Raw genomic sequence first — 17,655 nt, forward strand, 5'->3', positions numbered from 1 at the left:
ATAGAAGGAGCAGTCTGTGAGAGAGGGGGCCCAATTTAGAAGAAACAGTACCCAGGCCCCTTACTTTCACGCTCCCTAGCTACAAAGGCTTAGAGGCAACAGTGATCATTTCCACTTTCAGAGATATGATAGGGGGTTGTGGGTCTGCTAAATCTTTGCCTGAAAATGAAGAATCTCACAAGGCTGAAAGCTAACGGAGTCAACCAACCAAAAGACAACTATGACTTAATTTTGTTTTACTGATTTACCAGCAAACACCACATATAGCATAATTACACAGTGACATGAGCACAGAGGTGTTACAACAGATTACATAAAAGATATTTCACCCTACTCATGAAAGCGTGTAGTGAATTACTCATTCATGTGTGGGTTTGCAAATGTTATTTTTATATTAAATTACAAATCATGCCCAATCACATTTAAAGGAAATCAAACATAAGAGTAACACATATATGAGTATTATATGCTAATAAAATATAACTCAGTATAAAGCAGGTGTCAAATCAGTAAAAATATATTTCAAAAGGGAAAATCCAATTTATTTATCCTGTCTGCCTGGTCCTTCTCTGTACTTCCTCTGATGTGGCATTCTTCCTGCTCTGCTGTTCTGAAACATCAGTAGAACAGGGACAGCGCTTCATCAGGGGAAGTAGACAAAGGGATCAGGGTGGAATAGCTGGTATGATCTGTTTTGTTATTTTCTGCAAAAAGCAAACTTTAATTTGCTTTTTAAATAAATTGGAATACCCCTTTAAGGCGATAAAACTTAAAGTGGCTTTTTGGACTAATTTAAAGGGCTATTCCGGGCAAAAACATTGTTGCTGAGGCCCCCCGCGATCTCCCTGTAGTGCCCTCGTACTATGTGGGGACTGCGTCTCTAGTTTCGGAAACCTCAAGGTTTCCGGAACTGGGGACGTGACGTGACACCCTCTCCATTCATGTCTATGGGAGGGGGCGTGACGGGCATCACTCCCCCTCCCATAGTCTTGAATGGAGGGGGCGTGGCGTGACGTCACGTCCCCAGTCCCAGAGGTTTCTGAAACTGGAGATTCAGCGCCCGCATAGAAAGCGAGTGCTGCACGGAGATAGCGAGGGGTCTCAGCAGCGGGCCCCCCGCGATCAGACATCTAATCCCCTATCCTTTGGATAGGGGATCAAATGTTTTTGCCTGGAATACCCCTTTAATTGCAGAATTTGTCCTATACTGGAATTTTTTTTTTAAAGATCACTTTTTCCAATAGAATTTACAATTGAAAAACTGGGATTCACTAAGCCATAAATTCTAAATACTGAGTATTTCTAGTAAATTTTTTGGTTAAAAGTTTTCTCCTATTAAATGTAACCAGGAGTCTAATGCTAGCATTCTGAGAGCCTGTCTTCCAGCCAAAACAAGATCATGTCTACACAGCTATACGCTGGGATATAAAACAGAATGTCATACTCTTATTCTTACTTATATTGGAACATATGTCCATTTGTTGTACCTAATGATATATGCCTTGGGCATGTTGTGTCCAGACAGGTCCAGGTCACTAGCTGCCTTCTACCTCAAGGCCCGGTGATACAGATGAATGAGTCTACAGAAATCAGGTCAATTTTTCCATCTTGTTAATCATTGCTGCTGACTACTGTCTTCTGCTGAACATATGACACCTGCAGGAATGATATCTCCAAGCTGATATGCTAGGCTGCACATGGATACATTCCCACTGTTCGGCCAAAGACACTTTTTTTTACATATCCTTAAAGGGGTATTCGGCCAAAGACATCTTATCCCCTATCCAAAGAATAGGAGATAAGATTTCTCATCACGGGGGCCCCGCCGCTGGGACCACCCACAATTTCTTTGGATAGGGAATAAGATGTCTTTGGCCAGGATATCCCTTTAAAGCAAATACTCATTTACTCATTATCAGCAAATGTTCATTGTCAGCAAATGCCCATTAGGATGAGGTTCTGAACAGTCCATCTAAAGATTTTATGTACCAAGGCCATTTTGTCAATAAAATACAACTGCAGCATAGCAGGCGATACGGAGTAATGACCATGTAACAATGCAGTTATGATGCCATACACCAGATTATTGTGGGAAGACTATTGTTTTATATGAAATATCCAGAATGTTGGAAAATATCTATCCTCTGGCTAAGTGCTTTACACATTACAGATCTATAGGTGGTCAGATGTGTTTTGTGGGGGTCCCCTTTATCAATGGCTGAGTAAGGGGGACCCCCCGAAACGCGTCTGGCCACCTATAGATCTGATTTATGATCTGCCACCTTTAACATCATCCACGTACACATCTTGCAAGCGCTGCAGCTCCCATAAAAGTGTACCACCGCATAGTGTGATACGTGCCCAAAACAGCAAACAGTCCCACGAGGACACCGCTGTCTGGACCGCTCACACTACCTCTGCTGCCTGGACTGACCACCACCGAGCCGGACGGTGTTCCGTGCCACCCAGAGGACATCCAGAGGATACCCAAAGTCCACCTTGCAGCATTTTTCTGCAGACAGACAAGTCTTACCCCCGGCTACCAGCCACCACGGCCATAAATCCCTGCATCTCGCTAGGACAGCAGGTAACATCAGTCAGCGGGCCAGGTGCAAACCCGTGCCAGCCTGTGAGACAAATACTAATTCCTCTTGCATATTTATGGATATTCACTATAAACTATAAACTATATAACCTATAGTCATACCATCACCAGAACTTGGACACTGTACTCCTCAATGATTCATGGTACCAGCGCTTTGAGATTAAGAATGTCAAGGACATTCAACAGCCTAAGTGGCAGAACCTTAGTCATCTATATTTCCATATAATTGTTTTTATTATTTGTTTAATAATTAGTATTATTTTATTCTATATGGATATTTTATATTGATATTTAGCGTGCTGACTCTGTAGCAAGGGCCCTGCTCAGGGTTCAGCCCGGTATGCCACTAATTTAATGAATAAATTATCAACTTTTTAAACCAGCTACATCTCTAGTTATGATTTACTGTTACGCCAAGCGCTCCTGGTCCCTGCTCCTCCCCAGAGCGCTCGCGGCGTTCCCCTCTCTGCAGCGCCCCAGTCAGACCCGCTGACCGGGAGCGCTGCACTGACACTGCCGGCAGGGATGCGATTCGCATAGCGGGACGCGCCCGCTCACGAATCGCATCCCAAGCTACTCACCTGTCCCGGTCCCCGGCTGTCACGTCCTGGCGCGCGCGGCTCTGCTCCTTAGGGCGCGCGCCAGCTCTCTAAGATTTAAAGGGCCAGTGCACCAATGATTGGTGCCTGGCCCAATCAGTCTAATTAGCTTCCACCTGCTCCACGTCCATATAACCTCACTTCCCCTTCCCTTCCTTGCCGGATCTTGTTGCCCTTGTGCCTAGAGAAAGCGTTTACTGTGTTTGCCATACCAGTGTTCCAGACCTCTTGCTATCACCATTGACTACGAACCTTGCCACCTGCCCTGACCTTCTGCTACGTCTGACCTCGCCTCTGTCTAGTCCTTCTGTCCCAAGCCTTCTCACCAGTCAGCGAGGTTGAGCCGTTGCCGGTGGATACGACCTGGTTGGTACCGCCGCAGCAAGACCATTCCGCTTTGCGGTGGGCTCTGGTGAATACCAGTAGCAACCTAGAACCGGTCCACCGACACGGTCCACGCCAATCCCTCGTTGACACAGTGGATCCACATCCAGCCTGCCGAATCCTAACATTTACTCTATCTGTTTATATCTATATTATACCATTTTATTATACAATTCTTGGATACCGTCCTTTGAGGTCTGAATACTTATATTTCTATTTTACTTTGGCACTACAAGTATAATGCAACTCAGTACCTCGGCACAGATCCAACATATACACCCCCTTAGTGTGCAGCCACCCTCCCCTTTTTAAGTTTATCATTTACAAATCTGCTTAACTTTTCGGCACCAGTTGATTTAAGAAAATTGTTTTCCACCAGAGTACACCTTTAAAGATGTGGCATTTTAACCAGCATTTTAAAGCATTTCTAACATTAAATTTTACCATCTATATTTTAGAATAATCATGAAATCTTGCAGTTTCCATTCTGGCCAATAGGCCTAAAGCTAAGCTAAGGTCTGCACATATTACTTCCCAGCAGTGCCCTTATTATCATCACATACAGGAGTACAGTAAAAGGTAACACCTGTATATAGATAACAGAGGTATATAGAGTAGCTGTTGCTCATAGATCAGCCTCCCCTTTCTGGAGAATGACCTTTAAAAAGGTCACACAAAACACCTAGTAACATTTTCAATTTATGTAAATGGAACAGGTCCTGTCTATTGTTGCCTATGCCTATGCCCCTCTCTAAATGCTGTTAAAAACAGCTCAGGCAAGACAGCAGCCTCCATATTAATGTCCAAAAAAATGAAATAAAAATAATGTACAAAAAAATTTGATAAAAAACAATCATAAAATAAGAACAGATTAGAATAAAAGCTAAAATGCCTCCTCTATATACTTATCATCATGACATAAGGTTAGTATAATATACAAAACACTAAAATATTGTTTTGCTTCTTTGGCCTCATATGCTCCATAAGCAAATATAACACTGCTTTCATACAGATACCTCCCTTTATGTAATATGTCCTGACTTAATAAACTGGTCTTTCCTATTAGATATAATACATAAAATATTAATCTATAATTGTTTTTTTTTTTTTTTTTTTTATAGCCATTCCATTTGGTCTACCATTAAAGGGGTACTCCGGTGGAAAACGTTTTAATTTTATTTTAACTGGTGCCAGATTTGTAAATTACTTCTATTAAAAAATCTTCCAGTACTTTTAAGCAGCTATATGCTACAGGGGAAATTCTTTTCTTTTTGAATAGTTTTTTTGTCTTGTGCTCTCTACTGACACTGCAGCATAGGTTTGCTATGGGGATTTTCTCCTGCTCTGGACAGTTCCTGATCCAGGCATCAGGTGTCAGCAGAGAACACTATGGACATACAGCTGCTAAAAAGTACTGGAAGGGTAAGGATTTTTTTTTAATAGAAGTAACGAAGTAACTTACAAATCAGTTTAACTTTCTGGCACGAGTTGATTAAAAAAACATTTTCCACCGGAGTACCCCTTTAAGGCAGTCTACAATACGTGTGATATAATGTGCAGACAGAAGCAAGACATTCCATAAGTTATAAATTCAATAGACATCAACAGATTAAAATTATATATTGGTTGATCTAAAAAAAAAAAAAATGCCATTAACATATTTGTTTTTTTTTTTCCCCAAATGATTCATATTTGCAATAATAATAGCAATACTTCTAAGATAAGGTAACTTTTCAACAAAGTAGACAGCAATAGAAGACCACTAAGACTCAGCTTAGCAATTACATCCGAATTCTTATATGCCAAATACTACAGGAAAAATCACGAGGTGCATCGAGGCCTGAAAGCTGCTATCAGACCGTACAAGATCGGGGAGAGGCGATTCTCATCACTCCTTTACTAGCCAGCAATTAAATAGTTAGTGCTTAGAAAGTGACTGCAATGCAGTACTTCAGCTTACTTAGGCATTGCAGTGAGACCTCTCGCTTGGTAAATGCTGCAATTGAAAAGCAACATAACGGACTATGAATAAATTCAGGTTATTTACTCACCCAGGGCATACAACCCGCATATATACCGTATTTTTCACCGTATAAGACGCACTTTTTCTTCCCCAAAACTGGGGGGGAAAAGTCGGTGCGTCTTATACGGCGAATACACCCCTATCGCGGCGGTCCCTGCGGCCATCAACGGCCGGGACCCGCGGCTAATACAGGACATCACCGATCGCGGTGATGCCCTGTATTAACCCTTCAGACGCGGCGATCAAAGCTGACCGCCGCGTCTGAAGGGAAAGTGACACTAACCCGGCTGTTCAGTCGGGCTGTTCGGGACCGCCGCGATTTCACCACGGCGGTCCCGAACAGCCCGACTGAATAGCCGGGTTAGTGCTTACAGGACACCGGGAGGGACCTTAACTGCCTCCTCGGTGTCTTCTCCGTTCAGGGATCCCCTGTATGGCCCGCGCTCTCCTTCCTCATCATCACGTCGTTGCGTACGTGCGTCGGCGTGTGTAACGATGTGATGGCGGCGACCGAGAGCGAGGATACCTGGCCGGCAGCAGAGACGTTCCGGAGCGACGGGGACACGGCGACAGCGATGGAGCGACATCCAGGGCAGCGGTGACGGGTTCGGAGCGGCGGGGACACGTGAGTATTACCATCTCCTGCAGTGGTCTTCAATCTGCGGACCTCCAGATGTTGCAGTTAAAGGGGTACTCCGGCCGTAATACATCTTATCCCATATCTAAAGGACAGGGGATAAGATGTCTGATCGCGTGGGTCCAGCCGCAGGGGACCCCCCACAATCTGTCGTTCAGCATCCATCTTTGCGAGCTCTCCGCAGCGCTGGAGGCTCCAACTTTACAGCGTGCTGACCATGGGGGCCGGAGTATAGTGACATCACTCTTCCCCCTTGTGTGACATCATGCCCCGCCCCCTCAATGCAAGTCTATGGGAGGGGGTCATGCTGCACACTTGGAGCCTCCAGCACTGCAGAGAGTGGGTGGGTGCTGAATAACAGATTGTGGGGGTCCCCAGCGGCGGGACCCCTTCGATCAGACATCTTATCCCCTATCCTTTGGATAGGGGATAAGATGTATTAGGGCCGGAGTACCCCTTTAAGGTGTAACCTGAATCTGATGTGTCATCAAATATAGCATGGGGTAGTAGGGAGGCTATAGTAAACTTCAGGAGTGTTCAACCACTGTAAACTATCCTCCATACAGTACCACCCTGTGCACTAAGTGGGTCAGTGCATAAATGTCACAGGGATGTCACAGTGGTATCATGGCCTGTGCTAAATCTCAAATTCCACTCTTGTGCATCCAGCAAACCCCTATCTGCTCTCTGCTGACACCTCTGTCCATTTTAGGAACTGTTCAGAGCAGCATATGTTTGCTATGGGGATTTTCTCCTGCTCTGGACAGTTCCTGACATGGACAGAGGTGTCAGCAGAGAGCACTGTGGTCAGACAGAAAGGAAATTCACAAAGAAAAGATTTTCCTCTGTAGTATACAGATGCTAATAAGTACTGGAAGGAAAAATATTTTTTAATAGAAGTAATTTACAAATCTGTTTAACTTTCTGGCATCAGTTGATTTAAAAAAAAGTTTTTCACTGTAGTACCCCTTTAAAGGGGTACTCCACCCCTAGACATCTTATCCCCTATCCAAAGGATAGGGGATAAGATGTCTGACCATGGGGGTCCCGCCGCTGGGGACCCCCGCAATATAGCATGTCGCACCCACCTTTTACTGCTCCGGAAGCGCTGGAGGGTCTGGCTCTCGACCACGGGAACGTAAGATCGTGACGTCACGACTCCGCCCCGTGTGACGTCACGCGCCGCCCCCTCAATGCAAGTCTATGGGAGGGGGCATGACAGCTGTAAGTCTGAACCAGAACCCGGACATACACGAATGATGACCTGAACCTAGTCCCTATGGGGGAGATTTATCAAAACCTGTGATGAAGGAAAAGATTGCTCATTTCATTTTCCAGAGGCCTCTTTAAAAATAAAAGAAACAATCTGATTGATTGCTATGGGCCACTGCCCCAATCTTTCTCTACACAAGTTTTGATAAATCTTCCCCCATGTGACTACTTTCAGGTCATTGAATTGTGGAGCCCCTGCTGATCTAAGCACAGACACATCTTCAGCCGACTTTGAGTTCTGTATATGTTCTACATATCTGTGCTTTGGAGACATGAAACATAATGTAAACTCGGCCTTACTTACCTTTCCATTCCCATGTTGCTATTTAAACACTACCCAGGTTTCCACTGCTCTCAGCTTTCTGGTGCCTGGTCGCAAATCATTCAAAGTGCCCACAGTGGTGGCCTGCTTTGGCCAGTGGTTAACTGAGTGGGCATTCCCAGCCATTTTTTGTATATTGAAATCAGGTACCATAAGCAGAGGTCAGTGTCCTAACAGCAGCAGCTAAGAAGCAGGGAGGTACCGTATTTTTCGCCCAATAAGACGCACTTTTTCTTCCCCAAAATTGAGGGGGGGGGGGGGGAAAGTTGGTGCGTCTTATACGCGAATACACACCTATTGGGTCGGTCCCGGCGGCCATCAACGGCCGAGACCCACGGCTAATACAGGACATCACCGATCGTGGTGATGCCCTGTATTAACTCTTCAGACGCGGCGATCAAAGGTGACCACCGCGTCTGAAGTGAAAGTGACACTAACCCGGCTGCTCAGTCGGGCTGTTTGGGACTGCCGCGGTGAAATTGCGGCGTCCCGAACAGCTTACAGGACACCGGGAGGGACCTTACCTGCCTCCTCGGTGTCTGCTCCGTGCCGGGATCCCCTGCTTTGCTGGCGCTCTCCTTCGACGTCATCACATCGTCGCGCACGCCGTCCCGTCATCCAATAGGAGCGGCGTGCGTAGCGACGTGATGACGGCGACAGAGAGCGAGGATCCTGGGGAAGAAGATGACGTCCGGAGCATCGGGGACACCACGGGGACGTGGCGACAGCGATGGAGCGACATCCAGGGCAGTGGTGACGAGCGGTGATGGGTCCGAAGCGGCGGGGACACGTGAGTATTATCTCCTACCAGTGGTCTTCAACCTGCGGACCTCCAGATGTTGCAAAACTACAACTCCCAGCATGCCCGGACGCTGGGAGTTGTAGTTTTGCAACATCTCGAGGTCCGCAGGTTGAAGATCACTGTTGGGCCCAGAATAATTTTTTTCTAGATTTTGCACCTTTTATTTTTTTTCCAACCAAAATGTCTCTTTGTAATAAAATAGCAACAAAATAACACTATAAAATGAAATAATAAAAAAAAAAATAACAATAACTATCAGCATGCAATGGCCTGTGTAGGTTAGTAATATGGTTTATGATGAACTATAGATGGGAATTTACTTGGCACAAGTTGTTGTACGATACATCGACTTACCCTTTGCGGTAGTCAGGGTCCTCCTTTTTCCTGAAGAGCAATGATCTATCTGCCTCTAGACCAGAAATATGTCACCTAGCAAAAGGAAAATAAGAAAATAATTACCGTATATTAATTCAGTTGTAGAATTCGTAGGCTTCATTTTTTGTTGTGATTTTGTAAAAACTGTGGTGTTTGGCTCTGAAAATACTGTAATCATTTTTTTTTTTAGCAAAATTTATATTTTAATTAAAGAGGACATGTCTATTTTAGAAAATACTACTATTACTTGTATGAAATAGCAATTCTGAAGCATCTTATCTTACATTGTGCAGTTCCTCTGTTATTCCTCATGGAACAGTAATATTTCCCTTGTTAGTAGGACAATGACACATTTTAAGGGTGGTCATACAGATTAGATAGATGTAGGTCAATGGCTTATCAACCATTTAACCCCTTCCCGCAGAATGTCATATATAAACGCCGGGTTGTGCAGTGCGTTCGCCGGGTTAACTGGCAGAAGTCCCGCTGTTTCCAGCAGGGGACAACTTCTGCTTCACTCCCCAGGACCATCCATTGATGGTCCTGGTCAGCGATCACTGTGATTGATCCCTGTGGACCAATCACAGTGATCTGGGGTGAAAGTTCAGATCCCCCGCACTGCCCGCCCCTGGAAGTCGGGCAGAACGGGGGACGAAGGCTGCAGTGGCTCGCGGGGACCTGCGGCACATGGGGGGAACACATGGGGACCGGCGGACTTACCTGGAGCAGCGGCGGGACCGAGGAGCAGCGGCAGGACCGGCCACGTGGACGAGCAGCGACGGGACCGGCAGGTAAGTATATAGTCCTCAGAGGCAGCAGTGAAGATCTTCACTGCTGCTTTTAGGAGTCTGAAAACTACAACTCCCAGCATGCCTAGACAGCCTTTGGCTGTCTGGGCATGCTGGGAGTTGTAGTTTTGCAACATCTGGAGGGCCCCAGTTTGGAGACCATTGTATAATGGTCTCCAATCTGTGCTCTTCCAGCTGTTGCAAAACTACAACTCCCAGCATGCACTGACTGCCCAGGCATGCTGGGAGTTTTAGTTCAGCAACATCTGGCCCTTCAGATGTTGCCGAACTACAACTCCCAGCATGCCCTTCAGCTGTCTGGGCATGCTGGGAGTTGTAGTTTTGCAACAACTGGAGACACACTGGTTGGGAAACATTGTTTCTAACTCAGTGTTTCCTAACATGTGTGCCTCCAGCTGTTGCAAAACTATAACTCCCAGCATGCACTAACAGACCATGCATGCTGGGAGTTGTAGTTTTGCAACATCTGGAGGGCCCCAGTTTGGAGACCATTGTATAATGGTCTCCAATCTGTGCTCTTCCAGCTGTTGCAAAACTACAACTCCCAGTATGCACTGACTGTCCAGGCATGCTGGGAGTTTTAGTTCAGCAACATCTGGCCCTTCAGATGTAGCCGAACTACAACTCCCAGCATGCCCTTCAGCTGTCTGGGCATGCTGGGAGTTGTAGTTTTGCAACAACTGGAGACACACTGGTTGGGAAACATTGTCTGTTTCTAACTCTGTGTTTCCTAACTTGTGTGCCTCCAGCTGTTGCAAAACTATGACTCCCAGCATGCACTAACAGACCATGCATGCTGGGAGTTGTGGTTTTGCAACAGCTGGTGCAACCCCAAACCCCCCCCCCCCCGCCACCCCCGTGAATGTACAGGGTACATTCACATGGGCAAGGCTTTTACAGTGGGTTTCTCGCATCTTGAGATGCAGCAAATTTTGCGCTGGGAAACTCGCTGTAATCCCCCGCCCATGTGACTGTACCCTAAAAACACTACACTACACGAACACAAAATAAAATAAAAAGTTAAAAACACTACATATACACATACCCCTACACAGCCCCCCTCCCCCAATAAGAACGTCCGGTACACCACTGTTTCCAAAGCAGAGCCTCCAGCTGTTGAAAAACAACAACTCCCAGTATTGCCGGACAGCCGTTGACTGTCCAGGCATGCTGGGAGTTTTGCAACAGCTGGAGGCACCCTGTTTGGGAATCACTGGCGTAGAATTCCCCTATGTCCCCCCCTATGCAAGTCCCTAATTTAGGCCTCAAATGGGCATGGCGCTCTCACTTTGGAGCCCTGTCGTATTTCAGGGCCACAGTTTAGGGCCACATATGGGGTATCGCTGTACTCGGGAGAAATTGTGTTACAAGGTTTGGGGGGCTTTTTCTTCTTTAACCCTTCATGAAAAGGAAATGTTGGGGTCTACACCAGAATGTTAGTGTAAAATTTTTTTATTTTTTACACTAACATGCTGATGTTGCCCTATACTTTACATTTTCACAAGAGGTAAAAGGGAAAAAAGCCCCCCAAAATTTGTAACGTAATTTCTCCCAACTACAGAGATACCCCATATGTGAGCGCAAAGTGCTCTGGGGGCGCACAACAAGGCCCAGAAGGGAGAGTGCGCCATGTACATTTGAGGTGATTTGCACAGGGGTGGCTGATTGTTACAGCAGTTTTGACCAACGCAAAAAAAACAAAACCCCACATGTGACCCCATTTCAGAAACGACACCCCTCACGGAATGTAATGAGGGGTGCAGTGAGAATTTACCCCCCACAGGTGTCTGACGGATCTTTGGAACAGTGGTCCGTGAAAATGAAAACTTGTACAGCCCACTGTTCCAAAGATCTGTCAGACACCAGTGGGGGGCAAATGCTCACTGTATCCCTTGTTACGTTCCTCAAGGGGTCTAGTTTCCAAAATGGTATGCCATGTGGGTTTTTTTTGCTGTCATGGCACCATAGGGGCTTCCTAAATGCGACATGCTCCCCGAGCAAAATTTGCTCTCAAAAAGCCAAATATGACTCCTTCTCTTCTGAGCATTGTAGTTCGCCCATAGTGCACTTCAGGTCAACTTATGGGGTACCGCCATACTCAGAAGAGAAGGGGTTACAAATATTGGGGGGTATTTCCTGCTATTAACCCTTGGAAAAATGTGAAATTTGGGGGGGAAACACACATTTTAGTGAAAAAAATTTTTTTTTTTTACATATGCAAAAGTCGTGAAACACCTGTGGGGTATTAAGGCTCACTTTATTCCTTGTTATGCTCCTCAAGGGGTCTAGTTTCCAAAATGGTATGCCATGTGAGGGTTTTTTGCTGTTCTGGCACCATAGGGGCTTCCTAAATGCAACATGCCCCCCAAAAACCATTTCAGAAAAACGTACTCTCCAAAATCCCCTTGTCGCTCCTTCGCTTCTGAGCCCTCTACTGCGCCCGCCGAACACTTTACATAGACATATGAGGTATGTGCTTACTCGAGAGAAATTGGGCTACAAATATAAGTATACATTTTCTCCTTTTACCCCTTGTAAAAATTCAAAAATTGGGTCTACAAGAACATGCGAGTGTAAAAAATGAAGATTGTGAATTTTCTCCTTCACTTTGCTTCTATTCCTGTGAAACACCTAAAGGGTTAAAATGATGACTGAATGTCATTTTGAATACTTTGGGGGGTGCAGTTTTTATAATGGGGTCTTTTGTGGGGTATTTCTAATAAGAAGACCCTTCAAATCCACTTCAAACCTGAACTGGTCCCTGAAAAATAGTGAGTTTGAAAATTTGGTGAAAAATTGGAAAATTGCTGCTGAACTTTGAAGCCCTCTGGTGTCTTCCAAAAGTAAAAACTCGTCACTTTTATGATGCAGACATAAAGTAGACATATTGTATATGTGAATAAAAACATTTTTTATTTGTAATATTCATTTTCCTTACAAGCAGAGAGCTTCAAAGTTAGAAAAATGCAAAATTTTCAAATTTTTCATCAAATTTTAGGATTTTTCACAAGGAAAGGATGCAAGTATCGACAAAAATTTACCACCATGTTAAAGTAGAATATGTCACGAAAAAACAATCTCGGAATCAGAATGATAACTAAAAGCATTCCAGAGTTATTAATGTTTAAAGTGACAGTGGTCAGATGTGCAAAAAACGCTCTGGTCCTTAAGGCCAAAATGGTCTTGGTCCTGAAGGGGTTAAAGGGGTATTCCAGGCAAAAACTTTATATATCAACTGGCTCCGGAAAGTTAAACAGATTTGTAAATTACTTCTATTAAAAAATCTTAATCCTTCCAATAGTTATTAGCTTCTGAAGTTTTCTGTCTAACTGCTCAATGATGATGTCACATCACAGGAGCTGTGCATGATGGGAGAATATCCCCATAGGAGCTGGACAGCTCCCCGGACGTGAGTCATCAGAAAGCAGTTACATAGAAAACAGCAACTCAACTTCAGAAGCTAATAACTATTGGAAGATTTTTTAATAGAAGTAATTTACAAATCTGTTTAACTTTCCGGAGCCAGTTGATATATATATAAAAAAAAGTTTTTGCCTGGAATACCCCTTTAAAGAATGTCTGTGTGGTGAACAATTGTGACTCTGGTGCAGCCATAGGCCGTGTTCACACAATATTTATGGCTGGTATTTTAATCTGTAAAAGAAACAGCCAATTTTCATGAAAAATTTCTGGAAAAAAAATATATAATTTTTTTTTGCAGTTGTCTTTACATGAACAAACGCTGTTTTACATTGCACACAAAAAACATTGGCCCTCATTTACTATTGCAAACCCGACATGTTTTGTCGGGTTGTGCGTCAGATTCTGTCGCATTGCGCCAGAAATTCTGTCTGCACCAGATGTTGCGCCAGAATTTGCGCCAGAATTGAAAAAACACGACTAAACCCGAAAAAGGGGAATTAAAACCCACAAAGAAACCTACACTCAACTCTTAGTAAATGAGGGCCATTGTGTAAACAAGACCACACACATTTTAGTCTATATTGACCATTGCAATAGTTTAAACCATACATAATCCATGACATAGATAAGGGGAGAGCAATTTATTACTGGCACATTTTTTCACGGAAAGATTTTTTTGTGTACTGGCTGATTGTACTATAATGCAGTCAAAGACCAGTGACTATAAGAAAGAAAAGAAAATGTAAACATGGCCGTCCGACATGCCTCCTGCAAGGAGAGAGCCGTGGCAGAGGCGGGGCCCGGTACATGAGATCGCTGAGGTGCCAGCGTTCGGACCCCCAACGATCAGACACTGCGCATAGGGGATAAGTAATATAAGGCTGCAGATCTCCTTTAACCCCTTAACGACCATGGACGTAAATGTACGTCCTGGTTTGGCCGGACTTCCCGCACCAGGACGTACATTTACATCCTGTGTATGACCGCGAGCATCGGAAGGGTGCTCGCGTCATACACAGCTAGCAGCTGGGGACCCGCCCGTAATGGCCGACATCCGCGATCGCACGGATGTCCGCCATTAACCCCTCAGATGCCGTGATCAATACAGATCACGGCATCTGCGGCAGTGCGGTACTATGATTGGATGATCGGATCGCCCACAGCGCTGCCACGGGGATCCGGTCATCCAGCATGGCGGCCGGAGGTCCCCTCATCTGGCTCTGGCCGTCTCCCGGGGTCTTCTGCTCTGGTCTGAGATCGAGCAGACCAGAGCAGAAGATCACCGATAACACTGAGCAGTGCTGTGTCCTATACATAGCACTGCACAGTATTAGCAATCAAATGATTGCTATAGATAGTCCCCTATGGGGACATAAAAAGTGTTAAAAAAAAAGTTGAAAAATTTAAAAATAAAAAGTAAAAAAAAAGTTTTTCCCATTTTACCCCCAAAAAGCGCAATTTAAAAAAAAATAAACATACTTGGTATCATCGCGTGCGTAAATGTCCAAGCTATCAAAATATAATGTTAATGATCCCGAACGGTGAATGGCGTAAACGTAAAAAAGAAAAAAATCCAAAAATGATGCTTTTTTGTCACATTTTATTTTTTTAAAATTAGTAAAAAATGATCTAAACGGTTTATATATGCAAATGTGGTATCTAAGAAAAGTAAAGATGACGGCGCAAAAAATGAGCCCTCATACCGCCCTATATACGGAAAAATGAAAAAGTTATAGGTGGTCAAAATAGGGCGATTTTAGATTATGGATTTTGTACAAAAAGTTTTAGATTTTTTTTTAAGCAGTACAAAAATATAAAAGTATCTAGCCATGGGTATCATTTTAATCGTATTGACCCACAGAATAAAGAACACACGTCATTTTTACTGTAAAGTGTATAGTGTGAAAACTAAACCCTCCAAAATGTGCAAAATTTCCTCCCTAAAATTTTTTTTTTTGGGTTCGCCGTACATTTTATGGTAAAATCAGAGATTTCATTACAAAGTACAATTGGTCATGCAAAAAACAAGCCCTTGTGGGTCTGTAGATGAAAATATAAAAGAGTTATGGATTTTAGAATGCGAGGAGGAAAAAACGAAAACGCAAAAATAAAATTGGCCTGGTCCTTAAGGTGAAAATGGGCTTGGTCATTAAGGGGTTAAAGGAGTACTCCGGTGGAAATTTTTTTTTTTTATCCAACTGGTGCCAGAAAGTTAAAAAGATTTGTAAATTACTTCTCTTAAAAAATCTTAATCCTTCCAGTACTTATCAGATACTGTATGCTGCAGAGGAAGTTCTTTTCTTTTTGAATTTATTTTCTGTCTGACCACAGTGCTCTCTGCTGACACCTATGTCTGTATCAGGAACTGTGCAGAGCAGGAGCAAATCACCCTAGCAAACCTATCTGTGGCACATAAAGCAGCTGATAAGTACTGGAAGGGTTAAGATTTTTTAATAGATGCATTTTACAAATCTGTTTAACTTTCTGGCACCAGTTGAATAAAAAAAAAATAATAATTCCACCGGAGTACCCCTTTAAGCAAATTCAGTAAAAGAAACAACAAAAGCAGGATTTCAGAAAATTTGCAGCAAAAACATAACCAAACTGAGGTGAAACCACAAGGTGTGAATACAGCCTAACAAGTCCACACTGAAAACGATAAGCTACTGACTATAGAAAGAGGAATTCAAAACTACTCTATAGGATTTATTATTGTCTCCTAAAAACTCCATTCTAGCTAGTCCCATGCTGATCAGCCTACATTTCTGACCCAAGACGGAGGTTCTTCCAGCTAACTTCACAAGCATTTATAATGTGAAGAAAGAAGTTCTGTACCCTACTTCCACTAACCCACTTTTTTGATGCTGACAGATATTGGTGCCCTTTCTGGTGTTGTTTTTGTTCACACATTTTTTTTTTTAGAAACAATGAACTACAAATCCACCAAAATGTAAAAAAAAAAAAAGATCAAATCTAGACACAGACAAAGTAGTACCTCCTTCAAAGGGTGCATTCACACCACGTTTTTGCAATACAGTTCCCGTATACCTTTTTTTCAATGTGAAAACCGTATGGAACCGTATTGAAAACCGTATGCATTGACTCTACATTGAAAACCGTATGCCAAAAGATGCATCAGGTTGTGTCCGTTTTGCATCCTGTACGGTTTTGTCAGTTTTTTGTCCGGGTGAAAAACTGTATTAAACTGTATAAGTTTTTTTTTTTTAACGTTGGAGTCAATGGGAACTGTACAGAACTGTATGTGCATACGGTTCCATCCGGTTTTCACCATACGGTTTTTGACTTTTCACTTTTTTTTTCTTGGAATTTCAATCAAACAAGTGAAACTTTATTCAAAATGGAGTGAAAAGTAAAACATGTATACGTTTTTTTCTTAAAAAACTGATGCAACCGGACATAATTTTTCAAACTGTATACAGTTTTTAACTATATACGGGTTGAAATTTGTACACATGTTTTGATACAGTTTAGTCAGGTTTTGAGGAATCCGTTTTTCATCAAAAACCTGATACGGGAATTGTATTGCAAAAACGTGGTGTGAATGCACCCTAACAAATATAGTCTAGGCTGCTCCATACTGCAGAGGGAGCCATTAAAACCTGACAAGCATAACTTTAGTGATAACCCCTTCTAACAATTCCATTCTAGATTGCTCAGTAGAGAAGTGGCTCAATTATGGATTTTATGGAGAAACTCATTCCAACTCCATTCCAGCCTGCTCTACACTAAACAGACTAGACTACTGTCTCCAGAGTAAATTCGCCTTCTAACGACTTTATTCTAGTCTCATAGGAAAAGCAGAGGCCAAGGCCATGAGAAGGATCTCAGAAAGGAAGCCCTGCACAGTGCAAAGGAAGTATGTACCGTATTTTTCGCCATATAAGACGCACCCAATTTTAAAGGAGGAAAATCTAGAAAAAAAAGATTCTGAACCAAATACAATGTAAAGTATAGGACAGTGATCTTCAACCTGCGGACCTCCAGATGTTGCAAAACTACAACTCCCAGCATGCCCGGACAGCCATGCCAGGAGTTGTAGTTTTGCAACATCTGGAGGTCTGCAGGTTGAAGACCACTGGTATAGGAGGTAGTACTCACGTGTTCCCGCTGCTCCGGACCGTCACCGCTCGTCACCGCTGCCCTGTCGCCGCGTCCCCGGGGTGTCCCCATCGTTCCAGGACGTCTCTACTGCCCGGGATCCTCACTTTCCATCGCCGTCATCACGTTGCTACGCACACCGCTCCTATTGAATGACGGGACGGCGTGCGCGACGAAGTTATGACGATGAAGGAGAGCGCCGGCCATGCAGGGAATCCCGGCACTGAGCAGCCGGGTCAGTTTCACTTTCGCTTCAGATGCGGCAGTCAACTTTGATCGCCGCGT

The 17,655-nt window shown here is 43.9% G+C and overlaps 1 protein-coding gene across 11 annotated transcripts in view; it reads right to left on the reverse strand.

The window, feature by feature from the left end:
- The window catches only part of MAP2 (microtubule associated protein 2), a 249,525-nt gene that overhangs the window by 85,232 nt on the left and 146,638 nt on the right, over nucleotides 1–17,655 (reverse strand). For all 11 annotated transcript variants that reach the window (XM_056535275.1, XM_056535273.1, XM_056535274.1 and 8 more), the window contains one exon: nucleotides 8,999–9,073. The gene's annotated coding sequence lies outside the window, so the exon portion shown is untranslated. The remainder of the gene's footprint in view (nucleotides 1–8,998; nucleotides 9,074–17,655) is intronic.

The sequence above is a fragment of the Hyla sarda genome, chromosome 8, assembly GCF_029499605.1.
Source record: "Hyla sarda isolate aHylSar1 chromosome 8, aHylSar1.hap1, whole genome shotgun sequence".
Classification (NCBI taxonomy): Eukaryota; Metazoa; Chordata; class Amphibia; order Anura; family Hylidae; genus Hyla; species Hyla sarda.